At 38.3% G+C, this 21,753-nt stretch overlaps 1 protein-coding gene across 10 annotated transcripts in view; it reads right to left on the bottom strand.

The window, feature by feature from the left end:
* cadm2b (cell adhesion molecule 2b) overlaps nucleotides 1-21,753 on the bottom strand; it is a 462,115-nt gene that overhangs the window by 331,261 nt on the left and 109,101 nt on the right.

Below are 21,753 nucleotides of genomic sequence, written 5' to 3'. Positions count from 1 at the left end.
TTTTTTTGTTAAATAATTTGCTTATAAAGGCTAGATTGTTTGCACAGGTTTATTTCCGACCTTTTTATACAGACTATTTACTACATTCAGTTCCATGAACGATTTAAATTATATATTTTAGTAAATAACTATTAACTCAAATAAAATGAAATAACTATTATCATTAATCCTGACACCCTAAAAGTAACTTAACAGGTTAAGATAAAGAACTATTTTATTAAATTATAAAATTATTTATATGATTATAACATATTTTATTTCCTGTCAAGCCATTTATGCACAGATTTTGAAAGTGACATTGATGTATCTTGCTCTTTCTGGGAAAATTCTACTTAAAGTGTAGCTCACTTATTTTAGGAATTCCCTTTGTTTAATCTTTTTGGATTAAAGTGCTTTTTTTAAATGCTTTCATTATTTAAAATAATCTCAACCAATGTTTAGGCTCAATCAAAACACCTTGTTTTGGCTTTTACACTATAATAATAATAATAATTCGTTACATTTATATAGCGCTTTTCTGGGCACTCAAAGCGCTTTACACAATGGTGGGGGGGGGGGGGGGGGGGATCTCCTCATCCACCACCAGTGTGCAGCATCCACCTAGATGACGCGACAGCAGCCATTTTGCGCCAGACCACACACCACACACCAGCTGATTGGTGGAGAGGAGACAGAGTGATGATATGCCAATCATGATATGGGGAGGGTTAGGAGGCCATGATGGACAGAGGCCAGTGGGCAGATTTGGCAAGGATGCCGGGGTTAAACCCCTACTCTTTTTTGAAGGACATCCTGGGATACACTAACATATATGTCATATATGACACTAACATATATTAGAAAGTTTTATATCTGAAAATGTAAATAAATGTAAACCCCTTTTTAGCATATGCAAACAAGAAGTATTAGCCAAAAGAAAGATGTTTATACTCCTAGAATTTGTGCTGGTCGCTTTGTATTTAATAGGCCTATTTGTTTTCATGTTTTTAGTACCCTCTCGTTTTTCCTTATTTCTCTCATACGTTTGTTATATATTTGATTTATAATTCTCTTGTTGTTTAAAATTGAACTACTGTATAGTTTGTAGAGACTGTATTCTGTTTTATTTGTACTGCAAATTTTTTGTTGATATAAAAAGTAAAAATAAACTAATGATCACGCCATGTGATCAGTCATTATGACTGCCGCAACTTTTGCCACGCCCCTGAAGTGTCCAGCTTGACGGGTCCAATATCAATTCTGGCCCTGCCCTCGACTAAGCTCGTTAATCCCCAGCTGTGGTTCAAGTCGAACGCACCTAAAAATATTTTTGTTTACCACAGTTCTGACAGTGGTTCAGCAAATCCCAAAAGCATATAAGCATATAAGCATATACAGGGCAGGAGTGGGACTGCTTTTCAGCCCTGGAATTTCAAGCCTCAGACCGGCCCACCTCAGTTCACGACTGACTATATTAAAATAAGGACATTTCCATTTCAGTTTCTAATTACAATATCACGTCTTTTTTAAGAAAACAGCTGCTTTAGAACTTCAAATGTTCAACAACTCTAACAGTATTATATGTCTTAACAATAAAAATGAGAAGGAAAAAAAAAAAAAAACATACTCAGACGAGAATCAAATCCCGATCGGCAGCTTCGTAATCTAACGTGCTAACCACTGGACCACAACAGAGCAGAGCTACGGTAAAATAATGAATAAGAAGACTGGTCAAATAAATAAATTATTTTAAAAAGTGTGACTGCTGAGAGCAACAGATTCTGAAGCTAGGGACACCGGCCCTCGCGGCCAAAAAACGGACCGGCCCACCGGGAATTCTCCCGGTCCTCCCGATTAGCCAATCCGGGCCTGAGCATATAAGATACCGGAGCGCATGTGATTGGTCAAGATTTAACTAAAACTGAAAAATAAAGTGACCTGGTAAAAATCTTGACAAAATAAAGTAATAAGGGGATTAATTTAGGTAAAAGTGACAAACAGTAAGCTTTGGATGTTTATATCAGGTTTTTATCTTTTAAACGTAAAATTAGTCACTGTACACTAGATATAAATGTCTATAAAACTAATATACTTATGATAATAACATCTAACATATATATTACTATAACACTCTCAAATTGAATTCTTTTTAATCACTAAGAATATCGCTACAAACAAAACCTCTGCATCGGCATATCTGCCTTCAGATTTGAATAAATAAATAAATAAATAAATAAATAAATAAATAAATAAATAAATAAATAAATAAATAAATAAAAATTGCGGTCACTGATAGAAAATTTCTACTGCTATAATATATGCTTTATAAATGAATAGTGTGAAACTGAACACCTGACACATTGCCGACAGTGTCTATAACTTGTCCTTCAGGTTCTGTGCTTTATTTTTTTTATTTCCCTGACAGCATCTAAAGCTCAGTCTTTCATGCACTACAGCTGTCTGCAGTAAATTGCTAGAGCTCTCTGAATGCATGCAAGGATTGAGTTGAGAGGATTGGAGGTGAAGTCAAAGCCTAACAAAGACACAGCTCCAGCTCATCAATGCAGGTGGGTGTTTTCCCTTGTCAACTTTGCTTATTAGAAGAATTGAGAATTGGTCTAGGAGAGAGCGAAAGGTTCAAAGGCTATAAAGCACACCCACCTTCTATAAATGAAGACGGAAACTTAGAATCCAAACTTCTGATGGAGCTTGGAGCTTCGTTTTAGGCAGAAACCTTGATTTACCAAGGTTATCATAGGAATTGATCTATCTATCTATCTATCTATCTATCTATCTATCTATCTATCTATCTATCTATCTATCCATCCATCCATCCATCCATCCATCCATCCATCCATCCATCTATCATCTATCTATCTATCTATCTATCTATCTATCTATCTATCTATCTATCTATCTATCTATCTATCTATCTATCTATTATCTATCTAACAAATTTGACCCTCATATCACACTTCCTTATGTATTAAAACACATTAACATTTCATTCATTGGATGGAACATTTTCAATGTGCAGTCTACCATGCTTTGTTCATATTCCGAGTTCATCTGCTCGCTTGCACATACAGTATATTTTTAACAACCTGTGTACCAAATTTGACCTTTAAATGACACTTTCTTTCTGTATGCAGTTTACCATGGTTTGTTAATATTCTGAATTAATCTTCATGCTTGTACACACAGTATTTTCTTTTTAAAATCTGTAGACCAAATTTGGTATTTATAGGACACTTTCTTAATGTGCTAAGATTTCCTTGCTAATGGTTTCCTATGAGAAAAAAAAAAAAAAAAAAAAACACTTAATGTGCAGTTTGACATGCTTTGTTCATATTCTGGGTTCATCTGTTTGATTGTACATACAGTATATTTTTAACAAACTGTAAACCAAATTTGACCTTTAAATTGCACTTCCTTAATGTATTAAAACATGTTAACATTTCATTTCTAATGGTTTCTTATGGGAGGAAAACACATTGGGCCCTATCATACACCCGGCGCAATGTGGCGCAAGGCGCGGCGCAATACTTGTTTGGTAGTTTCAGCTTGGCGCAAGAGTCGTTTTGAGGCGTTGCGCTACGCTGTTTAAATAGCAAATGCATTTGCGCTCAGATATGCGCCCATAGGCGTTCTGGTCTAAAAAGAAAGGCGTTCTGAGGCGCACGGCTGGCGCGTCGCCATTTTGAGAAACTAAAATTGATTTTTCATTAGACCAAAACAAACCCGGTCTAAACTCGGCCGCAGAGTTGCGCCTCGCTTACACACTGCTTAATACGCACAAGAGAGCAATAGGCAAATATCTTTACATATGAAAAAAATTTTTATATTAAGGATATATATAGGATATAATAAGAATAGATATAGGATATAAATATAAAGGATTAAAATATTACAAAACATATTATTTTCTAGCCTACATAAATATGAAAAATCACTGCTTTTATGTCTTCTTCATCTCGGGAGGCTTTTTCAGTTCATTCATAACAATTTGCTTTTGTATAATGTTATTATAATTAGCAGTATTATTTATTAAAAACAAGCTTAGATTCGCCCACTTGTCAGGTTTTAGACCATAAGGGTCACAGCATGTGTTTTAGGATATAACTCAGGTTTTGAGCACATTTTGTTATTATCGTTCATTTATTCGTTTGCTGGAAATTAGAACTGAATTTAGAAATTTTTTTGAAACAAATATTTTCGCTTAACAAACGCAATTAATTATTTATAGACTAATTGATGTCTGTGCCTAAAGGTTTCCCTATCCAAAAGCGAAAATGAAAGGGATCCATTATCTCTCATTCTCACGCAGTAGATGCTCTGTTTAACAGTTTTCGGTTAAAAAAAAACTGTTAACTGTTAACTGTTTGCTTGTGAAATGCTCAGTTTTTCCACTTAGACATACTTTACGTCCTGTAAATAGCGAATGCGCTTATGGCGCGACGCAGCTGGCTCTTAAAGGGAATGGGAGATGAGACTCTAATTGGTTTATTCTCAAAACACACCTATGACTCATTAAGAAAATAAACTCAACCCTTTTAAACCATGCGCCACGGCGCAAAGCGGATTTTCCCGTCCGTAAATTAGCAAAAATGCATTCTGACATGCACTTTGACACTTTCCTAATGTATTAAAACATGTTAAGATTTCCTTACTAATTGTTTCTTATGGAAGGAAAACACTTAATGTGCTGTTACCATGTTTTGTACATATTCTGGGTTAATCTGCTTGCTTATACACACAGTATATTTTTTAACAAACTGTATACCATTCTGGGTTCATCCGCTTGCTAATACACAGAGTATATTTTTAACACACTGTATACCAAAAAAGTGTGTTATAATATTCATTATCTTTAAAAGCCATTAACATATGCACAAACATAATATTCACATTGAGCTTTGCTAAGTTAAAGCAAACCATTACGTAATGGAACCTAACAGCAAAGCACTCCTGTAAACAGGATTTTGCTTCTATGGAGACTAATAAAACCTGTGCACCTCCTACTGGATGTTGCATAAATCCAAGCAAACGGACTGCGCTGTACCATTTTGGGAAAGTGCTTTACAGTCGAGTGTGCCGTATGCATCAGCCAGTGAGTGGACGGAGACGTGGGCGTCGTGCGTATGCTCTCTGAGACTCAGACTAACATCTTTTTGATGGAAAACAACTCTGTAGACACTGATATGACATCTCCGCTGTTTCTTCTGGTCCCTGTCAGGCGATTCAGCCATCCATCATTTATTTAATCACCAAAGGCTTGTCGTAGAACAATTTGTGATGAAAGTGTCAATTAGACTTTGATTCAGCAAGGATTGACGGACTGACGGAGGTCAATCAAGCCTTGATGACTTCATTTAATCAGCCATGAAGATGTTGTGGAATGATGGAGCAGATGGTCTGATCTAACATCAATTAAAACAATTAGTTCATTGTTTTTGGTTTCATGGTTGCTGTGTGCGAATAGAGGAATTTGTACCACTTGCTTTTTAATTTCTATTATTACTTGTATTTTTCATGTTAAAATATGATCTCTCTCTCTCTCTCTCTCTCTCTCTCTCTCTCTCAACCACAACTTCAAATGTGTACCTAACACATTATTACTATGAGCTATTAGATATGCTTGTGTCATGTATACACACCAATGATCTCTCACAGAGTTGACAAGAAAAGTTACAGGTTTTAAGAAATGTTCCACTAATATTGTTTTAATAGGTAAAGGTTTGATTACTGATCATTTGCATACACTGTAAAAAATGCAACAAGAAAAAATTGAAATTACTTGATTTTTTTTTATTTTCTCTGTACAACTACAATTAACAGGTTTAGTTAACCTGTTATCAAAAATCAAAAATTTCTTCATTAAGTTAATAAGATTAGTTTTGTAAGCAAAACTTTGCAAAACTTTGCAAATTTACCCAAAGTAATTGGTAACATCATTAATAACAGTAACACCATTAATAACATTAATGTCATTATTATTCACAACAACAACCAGATCCTTTTTGTGATTTTTTGTGATAAAAATGACTTTAGTCCCTAATTCTGTAATTCCGAGATATTTTGAGACAATTTTGCGATTATATTTGTGTAAGTGTGTGTGTGTGTGTGTGTGTGTGTATGTGTGTGTATGTGTGTGTGTGTGTGTGTGTGTGTGTGTGTGTGTATATATATTTATATATATATATATATATATATATATATATATATATATATATATATATATATATATATATATATATATATATATATATATATATATATATATAAACGTAAAAATATATGTATATTTACCATATTAGGTAGTCTAATATGTTGGTATGCAATCTGAAACAATGACACAAATCATAAAAGCTGCTTTATTTTAGACTCAAGATCTAAAACGGTAGGGATTAACCCAAAGGATTTTTGTATTACTCTTTTTTTTATTCAAAATCTTACTTTCTCTCAGATTTCACTCCACAGGGCATCTGACATTAAGGGCTCTTTTTTGATGTTCTATGCACAAAGTGCAAAGCGCAGGGTGCATTCAGGGCATGTCAGAATACACTTTTGCTAATATAAGGACGGAAAAATCTGCTTTGTGCCATGGCACATGGTCTAAAAGGGTTGAGTTTATTTTCTTAATGAGTTGTAGATGTGTTTTGAGAATAAACAAATCAGTCTCATCTCCCATCCCTTTAAGAGTCAGTTGCGTCGCACTATAGTGCATTTACATGACGTAAAGTACGTGTAAGTGGAAAAACTGAGCATTTCACTAGCAAGAAAACAGTTAAACAGAGCATCTACAGCACGAGAATGAGAGATAAATTATTAACTTTTACTTTCGCTCACGTGGATAGGGGAAACCTTGTACGCACAGACATCAATTAGCCAATAAATAATTCATTTCGTTTGTTAAGCGCAAATATTTGTTTTAAAACTATTTCTAAATTCAGTTCTAATTTCCAGCAAATGAATAAATGAACAGTAATAATGAAGTGTGTTTAAAAAACTGAGTTATATCCTAATACACATGCTGTGCCCCATATGGTCTAAAACCTGACAGGAGGACATATCTAAGCTTGTTTTTAATAAAACAAAAATAAATATGAATGTAATAAATAATACTGCTAAAAATAATATCATTATACAAAAGCAAATTGTTATGAATAAACTGAAAAAGCCTCCCGAGATGAAGAAGGCATGAAGGCATTTTTTTTTTATATTTATGTAGGCTAGAAAATAATATGTTTTGTAATATTTTTATTATTTATATCATATTATTAAATGTTATATATAACATTGAAAATCTTTGGATGTATAAAGGAACTTTTATGTGAGATAAGTGATGGATGTTTAAAGATTAAGTTATTAAAGTAAAAATCTCTCTCTGTGTGTGTATATGTGTGTACATGTTTATGAGGTTTACAAGGACATAAAATTGTATAATGATATGAGTATGAGTTTTACTCTAAAGGTGGTGTATGAGGACATTCTTTGTGTCCTTGTAATTCAAAATGCTTATAAATCATACTTAATGGGGTCTTTTGATAATCAAAACTTACTCTGTCTCCCGTAAGAGTTTACTTTATAGGGATAGGGATATAGTAAGCATTTTTTTCTCTTTTTCTCAATATGTCCTTATAAACCATATATACAAGCATTTGTGTGTGCGTATGTGTGTGTTAAAATAAAATGGCTATGAACAAATCATGCATAATAGGACCAGGGTTACTTACTGTATAAAACTAACCAAAAGAACACAGACAACTGTGTCCAGCACTGAGATTAATGGGCAACCAGTGGGTTTTTTTAAATTGCTGATTTTAACACTTACACCCAAGAATGTGCTTACATTCTTGAAAATTGTGTTATTTATTAGTAGCAGCTCCGAGTCTAACCCTGAAGCATTGTTTAGATTCACCCTTCTCTTCATTCTCTTTATTTGAATATAGCAGATATTCACTTTCATATATTTACAATTGTATAAATGCCAAGGAGCATTGAATTAGAGGTCTGCATTCCCGCGGCTGTCCCGCGAGCGCCGAATAAATCGCGGGAGCGGTCATTAACAGGTTTAATTTGGGACGGGAGCAGGGCTGTCTAGCAAGATCGCGGATATTGCTATGCGAATGAGAGAGAGAGAGAGCTTTGCCTGTGTGTGTGCTTGGTGCTTGTGTGTGTGTATGTTAGTGTGCGCATGCGAATGAGAGAGAGAGAGAGAGAGAGAGAGAGAGAGAGCTTTCCCAGATAGCAAAATACACTCGGGCCAGTTCCGGCTAGATTCTCGCCTGCTGGAGACTTACCACTTGGCCCGGCTCCAGCTGCCGGACTCGGACCGGATGCTTGTGGACTCACTGCCCGATTCCGGCCCGAATCCATCGGGCCAGGTGCGGCGGCCGTAAGCGAGCCGACGGTGCCACATCCGCGCCGGAATCGGCCCGAGATTAATGTGCGCTGCGGCCCGGAGCTGGCGCGACTCAGTATTTATATACCTTTATATAAAACCTTTTGGTATTGGTACTTGATACATGGTATTACAACCCTTTGAGTTGATATAACAGCAAACGCCTGTGTGTCTGCTTGGTGCTTGTGTGTGTGTTAGTGCGCGCACGCGTATGAGAGAGAGAGAGAGAGCTTTGTCTGTGTGTGTGTGTTTGGTGTTGTGTGTGTGTGTTTATACAGACAACTTGGCTGTCTGGACTGTATAGCTGGGTGATTTTCGGTTTTGTTCTCCCCCGCTCTTTAGCGGGATCGTGCGCGGTGGCCATAAACGGTGCGGGTCGGGCAGCTGCACAACAAATTCTTAATATAAGCGGGAGCGGTCGGGTTCGGGCTAAAACCTGGCAGGTGCGGGCAGGAGCGGGATTTAAAATTTAGTCCTGCGCAGATCTCTACATTGAATAAATGCATCTTCATGGAAAAGACTCAGTTCATAAAAAGTAAACACATTCCTTTTTTTTCCCTTTCTTTATTTTTTATTATTTTATTACCATCATTAAAGTGTTGGGTGGTGCAGTGGCACAGTAGGTAGCGCTGTCGCCTCACAACAAGACAGTCAGCATTTCTGTGTGGGGTTTGCTTGTTGTTCACATGGGTTTCTAAAGGTGCTCTGGTTTCCCCCACTGCTCAAAGCCATGCGCTATATGTGAATCGGGTAAGCTAGATTTTCCATATTTCCATAACGACCCACATAGTGAAATTGAGATGTTACGAAACACCAACATGGTGTGGCTAAATATCAACTTCGCTATATCGGCCCTTTGAAAAAGTAAGTAAGAATTAAAGTGTTACCAAGAGCCATAATTGCCCAAGTACATATACATTATGTATATTAATTTATATTGTTGTAATTTATATTAATTTGTCATTTAATATTTTTTTTAATTATTAATATTATAAAGTTATTAAAAATCTGATACTTTCGAATATAATCTGACATGTTTTTTTTGTCCTTGTTTAAGGTCACTGGAAAAATACAAAGAAAAAGACTTGTATCATGCAAAAAAAAAATAAAAAATACAGCAAAAAGAGGCAACAAAACTAGATTTGCCAGTAAAACCGAGATCTCGTCTGTTAGCCGCTGAGGTCAGCGGTTCTTCTGCTCCATACGGCTGTGAGAGAAACATTATAAAAGCTGCTCACTGAAGGAGATTAAATATGGTGTGAAGTGGTTGGATTTATTGAGACGGATCTGTGTGAACTCCTCATTAAGTGCCCAGTGGGACCCGACTCTCAGTCCCTCAGATTAAATATTACCCATGACTCCAGGGTTAATCAGAACTAAAGCCCCACTCCAGATAAAAATCACAGTTTGCACGGAGCTAGAGTTCCCTGTCCAAAAATTGAGCAGCCGCTATTTCTGTAATGTTTCAGATTAATGCCAGCCAAGCAGAAAAAGTGGTCAGATATATGGAAACTATAACGCAGTATGTATTGGAGTACTATTGTCTTGGTAATGTACTTTGTATAAGCTTTGTCCAGTCTGATTTTAATACTAATTTGTAACCCAAATTCATTGCATGGAATGTTCAAGTCAAGACTATTGAAAGTAAAAAAAAAAAAAAAAAAATGTACAGTGAAAACAAAAATAATGCACTTGTATATATATGGTTTTCCATTCAGATGAGTTTGATAAATCCCAGAATCTTAGCCACGCAGACTTATTCTAAAAATGTAGCAATATATACATTTCTGGTGAGCACCAAATACGTCCCAGGAGCTACGATTTTTTTTTTTTTTTTTGCAGTTTTTAGTTTCGCGAATCCCAAATTTCACTCGCGATTCCACCAGAGACCACCAGAGACACCACTGTTGACTAACTCACTGACTGACTGACCAACAGACCAATAGAGCTACGTTTTCAGATCAAGCCTTCTGTCATATGACACTTCGAAAAGCAACGGGATTAACCCCCTGGAGTCGAAGACGGCGAATATGCGTTTTGACCAGTAGTGTCGTGAAACTGTTGAAATGAACTTAAATTACACTTTCAGTTTCAGATCATACAGATAAGATCAATTCATCAATTGAATCTCTATTGTGTCTACTTTTTGTTGTATACACTCACAACAACAACAAATGTGTGTGCTTTTGCAAAATAAGGAAAACAAACAGTGTAGGCAATCTCTCTTTTCTCTCTTCGTGAACTGCTTTTAGAAGCGCGTCAGAAAAATGCGCTGAAACTTGAAAAAGCTTGAAGTTTCTACTTTTAAATGTAGCTATGCATGTTGAAAACAAACATTGCTTGATAAAGTAATCAGTATGAAACCAACGCTATGTCTAGTTTCTCAATCTCGATCTCATTAGTTTTAATCCGACCACGCCCACGAGATGATTAGACATTAAGAAAAGAGAACGATTGGTCCATGTTTAAAATTCTTGTACAGAGGGGTCATGTTTTGATCTTTGATTGGTCTCACGCAGTCACATGATGCAGTTTTACAGGTCAGAGTTCACCAAGCTGGAGCTTTCGACAGCAAAATGTGAAACTTGTCACATGAGCTTGCGTTTCCAGTCTGCCGCATTTGCATGCGTATGAATGGAAGTCTATGGGGTGTTAGGTGCATTGTGACTGCATTTTTAGAAACCGTCATGGCTAATTAAAACAATGTTGAAGCAAAACAAAGCTGTGGTATGTGTGAGAGCCTAAAGCTGCGGTCACACTAGAGTTTATGTGAGGGAAATTCTGTATTATGGTGCTGCGAAAAGGGGCGGGATTAAACTAGATGATTAGACATTTCATAAAGCGAGCGATTGCTCCATGTTTTAAAGTCAAGTGATAGGATATTGCAGAGTTCACCAAGCTTGAACTTTGCACCACAGCAAGCTATGAAACTTGACGCATGACCCTGCGTTTACAGTCTGACGCATTCGCGTGCGTATGAATGAAAGTCTATGGGAGGAAAAGCCCTGTGTGACCGCAGGAATGCATTGATAAAGCACTACAGTTACATTAGCATACTGCTCTATTCTTTGTTGAATATGAGTATGAGCAGTACGTCAAACGTATGGACAAACACATCTGCCAAACAGGTGCACGAGTCATTGAATCCACCATGGAAGTTCTTAACTGTCCGCCACATTCTGTGTTAATTCCATGCATTGTTATTGTCATAAAGTTATCTGTATATCAAATGACGACATTCTGTATTTCGTTTTTTTTGCTTATATGGTGAAACACAAAATGGATAAAAAAGGTATTTTTATGACGGAGGAAAGTTTCAGAGGCAGTGTATTAATACAATTGAAACACAAGAGGTTGAATTTATTTTTTAACGTTTTTTTGCCAATCCACTGGAGGCCGTTCTGTGCAGTTTTTCAGATCTCAAATTTTTATCGCAAGTGTCATTTGCGCTGCTGTTGTCATGTAAATCCACCAGAGGCCACTGTTGACTAACTCACTGATTGACTGACCAACAGACCGATAAGGCTATGTTTTCAGAATGAGCCTATATTGCAGTACTCATAAATAATAGTTTTTTTTTTACTTGTTTGGGTAGCTGTGGCTGTGAAATGCAGTTTTTGTCAATCCAATGTTTTTGGCTTAAACAAAATTGTACCAAAATGGGGAAGGGTCTGATCAACATGGCCCACCCCATCTTCCTGTTTAAGTAGAAATTACGTCAACGCTGAATAACGATGTGTCTTTCAAGCCACTTCAGTAGACCGTTAAACATTAGTTTTACACAATTTATTGGTGCTACGCATCCAGCGCCATCCTTTCAATTCCTCTTAAGCGACACATTTACCCTAATCAAAGCTGACACCCTGAGTGTGCCTCCTCGTCGAGTGTAAGCACACCTCACACCGAGTGGAAAGGAAACAAACTCCTCGGCTGCCACCAGCAAACAACCTCCAATTACGAGCATCGAAAACAGGTCTCGTTCCCCCGTCAGGAGTGTCACCATTAAGTAATGCGTCCTCCGGCTAAATCCGTGCTAAAGTGGCTTCAGAGAAGAGATTTCACAGCTACCTGCAGAGTGATCCACAAATGAGGAGGGGGCTCTGTCATTACCTGAGACTGTAAAAGAGAGAGGCTCATCAGCCACACAGCCTGGCACGGAAACATGGCTCCGCTACGGCCCTGCCCGGCTCTGTCTCTAATGATAAACACCATTAGCCATTGTGCGCAACACTAATGCGCCTATCTGGGGAGCGCAGGCTGCCACCAGGATAAAGCAAACCGCCTTTCTAATCACTGGGTTTGTTCCTTGCTGGCGGCGCGGCACAAATGGAGGAGCAGCCTGGTGGGGCCCGGTGACCACAGCAGGGGCCCTTCTGAGATTTGTAGTCCTACCTGTTATGTTGAAATAAACACTTGAGATTAGAATATTATGGTTTGGTAGTATGTAGACATATTTTTAGATTGTTTTTGTTGGATTAATAGATTGTTTTGTTAGATTGTTGCAAAAACTTTTGTTTCATAGATTTGTACATCATCTGGAATAAATAAGCTTTCCACTGATGCATGGTTTGTTAGGAGAGAACATTGTTTAGTTGAAATACAACTATTTGAATAGCTGAAACCAAAGGGTGGGGAAAAAAAAGATGTAATTATGTGACCCTGGACAATAAAACAAGTTTTGTTGCCAACTCAGGCTCATTCTGAAAATGTACCGCTATGTACATTCCTGGAGATCGCGAAATACGATCGAGGAGATAATTTTATTTGCAGTTTTTGTTCCACAAATGCACCAGAGGCAGCTGTCAACTGACTGACTGACTAATCGACTGACCCACCCTCCTCCTTCCTTAAACCCAACCAATAGTGTTTTCAAAAGTACTTCCTTACCCACCACCTACTTCCCTGAACCCAACTGACAGTATTAAAGGCAATCCAGAAAAAGAAAAGCACTTGCCTGATTTTTACCACGTTTTCAGATCTTACCACATGCTTACCCTGCTATTTGTTTATATTATATATGGGAAAGCCATCTACATGGAGGTAAGTGGTCAGCTAGTAAGCGTAAAAAGGAGCGCCATCATATCGCCCAGTAGCATTCCTTTTAAAATCGAAATGCAGCCTTCTGGCTACATAGTTTGCGATCTCCAGAAACGTATACAGGGCTACGTTTTTAGAGTGAGCCTATGTTGCTTGTTGCATAGGTATATATTTTTGCAAGACCTCAAAATACATTGTAATAGTTCAGAACTATAGTCATCTTCAGAGTAATTCAGAGTCATAATTACAGGTTTTTATGCAAAAAATCATCAAGATAATAAGTAAAGATCATATTCCATAAAGATATTTTTATCCTAAATGTATCTGAACATAATATTGAGTAGCAATATGCACATATTGCACATATAGGGTCACATATTGGGAAAAACCACCAATCATATTCTCTAAATTACAGTCTTAGCAGTGCACATTGATGTGTTTACAGTAGGAAATTGACAAAATATATTCACAAACATAAACTTTACTTAATATTTGTATGATTTTTGGCATACAGTGATCATTAAACATCATGCTGATGCATTGAAAACAAAACTAAAAAACTGGCCAATTTAGTGTAGGAGGTTAAATGGCTAAATTTGACCATCCTAATGGCCAATCTTCATGAACTTTACATTCCACCAGTCCTCTCCTGTTTCCATTAAAGTTGTTCATCAGGAGTTCCACAGGGTCAACATACATGGCCGGGCGACTTTAGCCCAATCTTATATCTATACCAAACATCGGTTTTAATGGTGCAGGTAGCGAAAATGTTGGGCTGTGGACAATGTGAAACGTGTATTGTTTTCTATTGAGTTCACATCCCTGTCGTTCCCATATCCGGGAGAGTTACTGTGTGGAGAAGCCTCAAAAGAAGCATACTACCCAGATTGTTGCATGTCCAGAATGAAGCATGGGGTGGGTCAGTGATGGTTTAGGCTGCAATATCATGCCATTTCCTAGACCTAATACTGTACTTGTGGTAGATGGATGTGTCACTGCCAAGTTACTAACAAACCATTCAGCAGGACTATGTGCATCCAATGCTTCAAACATTGTATACTGAAGGAGGTGCCATGTATCAGGATGATAATGCACCAATACATACAGCAAGACTGGGTGACGGAGTGGTTTGATTAATAGAAAAGAGAAACATCTATCTTGACCTGCACAATTGCCAAATCTAAATATTATTAAGCCACGTTGGGGTGTTTCAAAGAACGAGCTAGCAAACCTTCTCCTCCACCTGTATCACATAGTGACTTGTCCACTATTCTGCAAGAAGAATGCCTGAAAATCCATTTGGCCAATGTGCAGGACTTGTATTTGTTATTTCCAAGACAAATTGATGCTGTATTGGCCACAAAAAGGAGACCCTACACCATGCTAATGATTTATTGTGGTCTAAAAATCAGGCATTTCAGATTCATTGTGCAGCCCCTGCATTTTTGACTATTGCCTAAAAAGGTCCTGCAGTTTAAGATGGCGTTTAGTCATCAAGAGTCACAAATGAACTCAGATAGCTCATACAGGCATTGCTTTTCACATAAGAGTGATTACATAATCACAGATTTTTAACAGTGCTGACAGCTCATTGCAATTTTAGGGAGACTTCACTGAAAAACTGAGGTGTATCAATGCCTGAGAATAGAACAAAATCCAGGAAAAAGGAGAGCAATATGATCCATTCTTTCTGAAACGAACATTACTCACATATTGTCTCCTTTCAAGTAGAATAACACTTGAAGACACTGAAAGGTAATTTAAGTTTCTGAAATGAGCTTTGAAAATGAAGTAGTCCGGTGTAAACTACTCAAACGTGAATGTATTTTCTCTCGCTGACCATCTGCTCGTCATTTTAATAGACAAGACATAATGAGTCAATTTTAAATTAAGCTAGCTGAAATGGAAAAAGACAGCCCATTGTGCTCTGAAATTCCAAGCCAAATTAATTACCTGTCCGTTTGAGCTGCATTTGTGATCTTTAGTTTAATATTCCACAGAATATCTGCAGATCTTCACTGCATTTTGTTCACTTTAATTGAGAGAGCCAATCTCAAACCTTTGAATTACAAACCAAAAGCCCCCAATTTTGTTTTCTTCAACCAGCTGCCATGTTTTGTGAAGAACAGCCATTGGTGATGCTAAACACGAAAGCAGATTCAGTACTGGCACTCAGATGTTTTACCATCCATCAGAGCAATCACAACCAATCAGATTCAACACCACTCAAAGCTACAAAGCCAGTGGAGCGTATCCAGACATGACATGAGCGCTGAAATCATGATGGCTGAAATGAAAGCCAATCTCTAAGAAGAGCGCTTAATAGATTTACAGTCTAACAAGGGAGAAATTCAGCAGCAACTGCTGGGACTTATGCTTTCTGGTTAGGATTGAGCTCACAAAATGTCACAAAGAAGGCAAAAAAAAAAAAAAAACCTGGAACATTTCTATTTGGCACACAATCATGATAATTGTACAGTTTTTAACTTTTAAGGAACACTTTATTTTACTGTACAATCCCAAACAGTTTTACCCTTTATTAATCATTCAGTCAATCTCTAGACCAATAGCATCTTGCTCAAGTGTTTTGAAAAGTGTTTTGAAATTGTAAAGTTTGACTCTTCTGTAGTTATATCATTGCAGAAGGCACAATAATACTATGCAGTGTCTGAAAATAGCTAGATAACTACAGTAGGTAACATCCCAGCAGGCACACAACGTCATAAGATGTTAATATTGGGTTAGATTTAGGTTGTAACATCATGTGACCACAATTCAATGTCTTTCCAGTGTCTAAGGGCAATGATTAAATCCGAATTCAAGGGTTGGACCAAACAAATATAAATGTAAATACAAATTGAGGGAAATTAATATATGTACCAAATTAGCATTTTTATGTTTGTTTGTGTAAGCGTATTATCAGTTTTATATTAATTATTAGTGTTGGCCGGCATGGTGGCTCAGTCAGTGGTGCCTTACAGGGAGAAGGTTGCTGGTTCCAGTCCCATCTGGGTCAGCTAGCATTTCTGTGTATGCAGGTTCTCCCTGTGTTCGTGCGGGTTTCCTTCAGTTGCTCTGCTTTCCTTCACACCCCAAAGACATGCACCATATCCAAGGCCGGTGCAAGTTCAACTGGTGCTCTAGTGAAACAACGAGAATGCCGCCTTCAGACCAAAAGTTTTGCCCCGTTCAATCCGAAAAGGGCGGCGGAGCAGGGTGTTGAGATGATGCAGGGTTTGACCAACCGGCAACCTCGCGCTCTTCCTCAGGAAGCCAATACGGAAGTAACTAAAGCTGCAATTCATCCGAAATTCCGCTAGTCCTGGCCGCTCCTGGCTCCAAAATAGAGCAAATTTCAATTGAACCCACTGTTAGAATGGCCAACTTTACAGCAGAAAAAAAGGTGTTTACAGCCTGGTACAAAAAAAAAAATTTGGTTACCACAGCTAATATTATCTTTCATGACAACTGTGAGGGGGTTGAATTTTTTTATAACTAATCGGTTTCCTTTATATTAAGTTATATTAAGTTTGCATAATTAAGGGAGTGGCCACTTGAGTGACAGCTAGGTCTCGTTGGTCGCCGTCACGTCACCTTAGCTGAATCCTGCAGATTAGCCACTGAACTCGGCATATTTATCTATTTCTGTGTTGTTTTATGTGGCTTTACACAGTCAACTGCCTTTTGGACTTGTTTCCTACAATTATTAGCATGGCATGCTGAGTGCACTTAATTGTGCTCACAAACCATTCACGTGGCCTCCGTTTCCCATGTGAGTAAAGTTATATGCTTATATACTATCTTTATACATGTATTTGTTTTATTTAAGATCATTTATCATTTATATTTAGAGCTGTAATGCACTCCAGAATCTGACGAAGTGATTAGCTGTAGGCTCTAGAACAGTCATCTGAAGCTTTGTCATACAGCGTTATGCTGGATTTCTTCAATAGTCTTACATTAACTAACACAGACTATATCTGAAGTGTTTGGAAGTAATTCGCGTTTTCCTCCTGTTGAAAAAACGTCATAAGAACAATGTTTAGTGGCTCAATGTATTACAGCAGTGTTTTTAAAAGTCTAAAAACTTTATTTATAAAGTGTACAACCAAGCACAAGTGGTCAGAATACAAACGAGTCACAGGTGATAAAGTATTAAGCGTTCTCCGAAAGTAAAGTGTGTCTGAGCCAGGTCCAAGCAAAATGCCAGCACGTGTCTGTAGCTCCGCTCACTCTCCGCCTCTTTGCCCTTGTTTGGTATCCCGCCGAGGGTGTGATGACGCGCGAACAAAATGGCGACGGTTGTCCGCACCTACTTGTGGCTTCTTTTGCGCTCTTTAGAAACCTATGGGTGACGTCACGGACACTACGTCCATATATTTTACAGTCTATGGGTTTGACGTGAATGAAACCGAAGACCGGGGGATGCTGACATGATGCAGGGTTTGTCACTGAAGACACGCCTCGGATGCCATCCTGACTGCTCTGCCCACCTAGGCAGCTGCCCAGGTTGCCGGCTAGAAGGGCATCCACTGTGCAAAACATGTGTTAGAGTAGTTAGTGGTTCATTCCATTTTGACGACGTGTGGTAGATCAAGGACCAAGCTGAAGGAAAATTAATGAATGAAGTCACATGGAATGTTTTGACAGTATTGGCGGTTATTTTTCTGGACTTTGAACATCTCTAGACCTTTGGTGTATATATGAGAGCCCTCTGATTTCTTCAATAATATCTTAATTTGTGTTCAGAGGATTAATGAAAGTCTCTTGTATTTGCAATGACATACGGGTGAGTACTTAATAACAAATTTAAATTTGGGGGTTAAACTAACCTTCAGTTTCTCAATTCATCCACAAGTCAAAACAGTTCATTTTAGACCCAACCTGCATATACCTAAATTAGATTGCCAAAAATAATTGCTTTTGTGTTTTGGGTTCCAAACAGCACCTCAAAACAATATGCCATTTTCAGTTTACAGCATTAATAATGCTTTCAGCTTCTATAACTTGACTTCTTGACAGTGCAAGCATAAGCTGTTTATCCCCAGAAATCCGCCCTTTACAAGGCAAACCGAGTCCCCTTCACCTCAGAAAGCACATTACTCGCCATTTTTCGGAGTGGCAGCCGTGCCCACACTCAAGGCTCCTTTAATAGATGGATTTAGCCTTACACATTTCCCCATGCACAATGCATATCCTCACTCATACATTCATTGATTGGCACGCTCTAAATGCCAGCGATGTTTCAGTGGGCGAACATGAGCTCGCGATGGAGGCAAGACAAATGTCTCCTTCACAGAAGAGTAGATTCTGATTATCTGGCGCCCCGTGAAGAAGGCCAGCGGAGTGGCGGGAAGCGGCGGGAGACTCGCAGGGAAGCGGGCAAACAATGAGGCAGGGAACAGGGCAGAGGAGCGGCTTGGCAGGCGATGGATAGGCAGGAGAGGCAGGCAGACAGACAGATAAGCAGAGACGGAGCGAGATGGCAGACTCTTCGCCCCACTCACGCTGCTTGGTTTGATTAATCCCTGCCCGACTACAACCACACACACATACGCCGGATCTGTATACAGGTGTGTGTGTGTGTGTGTGTGACGAGAGCATTTTTGCATGCTTTTTTTGTGTATGGGTTTGTGTGTGACTGTGTCAGCAAAAGAGATAAAAATGTGTGTCTTCTGTGCTTGCATACAAATGAAGGTTGTGGTTATCTGGCGTGTGTGGGTGAGAAGAAGACGGCCCAAAAAATGAAAGCTGACAAAAAAAAGAGAGTGTTAAAAGCGGTAAAATGTGTGTATTTATATAGAGAGCATTTATAGAGCGTTTTTGAGAATAACAAAAAAGTACCATGTTTTCAGACATAATTATAATCGCTATTAGACAGCACAACATTAATGCTTTAAGCTCCAAGAGAAATTAATATTTGGTGGAATAATATTCATTTTCAGCCACAATTAAAACAAAAAGTTATTCAAAGCAGCTGTCTTTTTTAAATGAAAATAAGACGTATACATTCAGAACTTAGTTCATTACCTTCATTTTTCATGACATCACACTGCTCTTTGGCCTCTCATTATCTCTAGTAATGACTCGTTTCCACTTAGTGTTACGATATGGTACAGTTCGGTAGGCTTTTATGGCCATTTCCACCGTCAAAAGGTACCTAAAAGTGAACCGTACCATACCACTTTGCAAACCTAGCAAGACTAAAGGGTACCAAAAGGCAGAGCTAAAGATGCAGCTGAATGCTATTGGTTTAGAGAGAACTGTCATTTGCTCGTGGAGTTAGCCAGAATAAAAACAAAGAAATTGCCAAGTTTTAAATACTCAGTTGAGACATTACATCGTAATAGTATATGCATATAATAACTAGCCATGTATAGCCACAAAGCCAAGAATAAACAAAAATCTGCCGTGTCCTGTTTTTGTTTTACGAGGCAGTCTAAAAGTGTGAGCAGTTTTGCTTTCTCCAGGGGGCATGTGATCGTGTGAACGTCTGTATATGAAATAAGAAACATCTTGAGCTGATGATAATAACGTGTGTATGATTATTGAAGTGCTTCTGACATCCAATCCTTTCAGAAATAGACAAATGCGTGAGTGAAGCGCGAAAAAACAAAGGAGAAGCCTGAAAAAACAAAGGAGCGAATTGTTTCAGCAGCCTAAAAGATGAACAAACTGCCATGTTTATCATTGCCTTTTGGACTGTCATGAACTCGGAATGATGGAATTACCCTCTAACAGAGGTTGCATGTGCTGGTGAAGATTACAGACACAGATGAGAGGTTTGGACTGACTGTGGGCTTCATGTTGCGTGTTGTTTTAATAGCAAAATAAGGAATAAATGTATGCTGTGTGTAGTTTTTCTGTAAATGGTTACATATCGAGGCTGTAAGAGTCAGTATGTGTTCATATATGTTGCATTTATTTAATTATTTAATAAAATCACAGACGTTACAGTAGGCTATTTCACACTGTCATTGATTTACAGTTATAATCAAAGTATCTTCATAGGAGGGTTAGTCATGAACATTTATACAAAAGCATTTATTTGTATTATAATCTGTTTTGTGAGAAGTGCTTCTCATATAATATGGGGATGACTCGTACATCTTTACCTTAATATTTCCGCCAGCAAGAATGACAGAGACTGAAACTTTCTGTCGTACACCACGCCTACTAAAAAGTGTACCCTTTAAGTATGGTTTATACTTCTGCATCAAGTGACCGGCGTAACCCACGGTGCATGCAACGCGCGTAGCTGTGCATTTATACTTCTGCGCACTGTTTCTGTTGGTCTGCATTAACACTTCCGAAACGCTAGCTGGCAGTGACACAGTGATACCGGTAAATATCCGGAAAATTTCCGGAACGACTTTACCGGTAAATTCAAAAAAGCGCTGTTCACACAGGCGAGGACGTTACGGAATTTTTCCGGAAAAGAGCATTCACACATTCACACACCAAATGCCGGAAAATTCTGACATCATTAACCAGAAATGACCTCTAAACGGCTGCACTTGTGTTTGTAAACATTTGACTACATTACAAACTCTTCGGATGGATCAGTATTGAGTACAACTCCAATGAAAACATAGAGAAACACTTTCGCATGTCGAGATGTTCATGATATGTGTGTGTGTGTGCTGGCGCTATGGGCGCTCACGGGCACACGCAAAGCTTGAAGGTAAACAAACAACGGATTATGATAAACATTTTATCGATAATTATTTACACAGTTAGCATTAAGAAGGAACATAGAAACGTTATCTGACTAACATCTAGCAGCTAAAGGTGTCTGGAAAAATATTCAAAGGCTTTTATTCTCATAAACCGCGCGCACGTGAATGCGGATGACTGATCTGATTGGCTAAAGCAGGTGTCTCACGTCAGCACGTTCTAGACATGGACGCGCTCTTTCCGGCAATCTTCCTTCTGCATTCACACAGCGCAGCATTCCGGCAAATTACCGGTAATGTTACAACTTCTCTTTCCGGAAAATAGCCAGAACGAATTTACCGGTATTTTCAAAAAGGGCCTGTTCACACATACAACCTTTCCGGAAAATTGCCGGTAATTTTCCGGAAAGGTCTGTATGTGTGAAAGTGGCTAATGTTCCTCTGTGTCGAGTTTCTTCGCTGATATTTAGTTTTTTTCTTAATGCTTCCTGAATGTACAAGTGAATTAAACTTGCTCATTTTGAAGCAGAAGCCGGCGGACGTGCAACAACTTTAACCATGAGGTAAACACAAAACAAAACTTTCCATCCGGAGCTCCTTCACGAGACTCCACACATGTAAACAATCGCTCCTTCTGGCTCGCGCGGCTCTCGGTCC

Source organism: Danio rerio, chromosome 15, assembly GCF_052040795.2.
Source record: "Danio rerio strain M-AB ecotype USA chromosome 15, GRCz13ab, whole genome shotgun sequence".
Classification (NCBI taxonomy): domain Eukaryota; kingdom Metazoa; phylum Chordata; class Actinopteri; order Cypriniformes; family Danionidae; genus Danio; species Danio rerio.
Note: the sequence above shows the minus strand (reverse complement) of the source record. Positions and strands in the feature narration are given on the sequence as shown.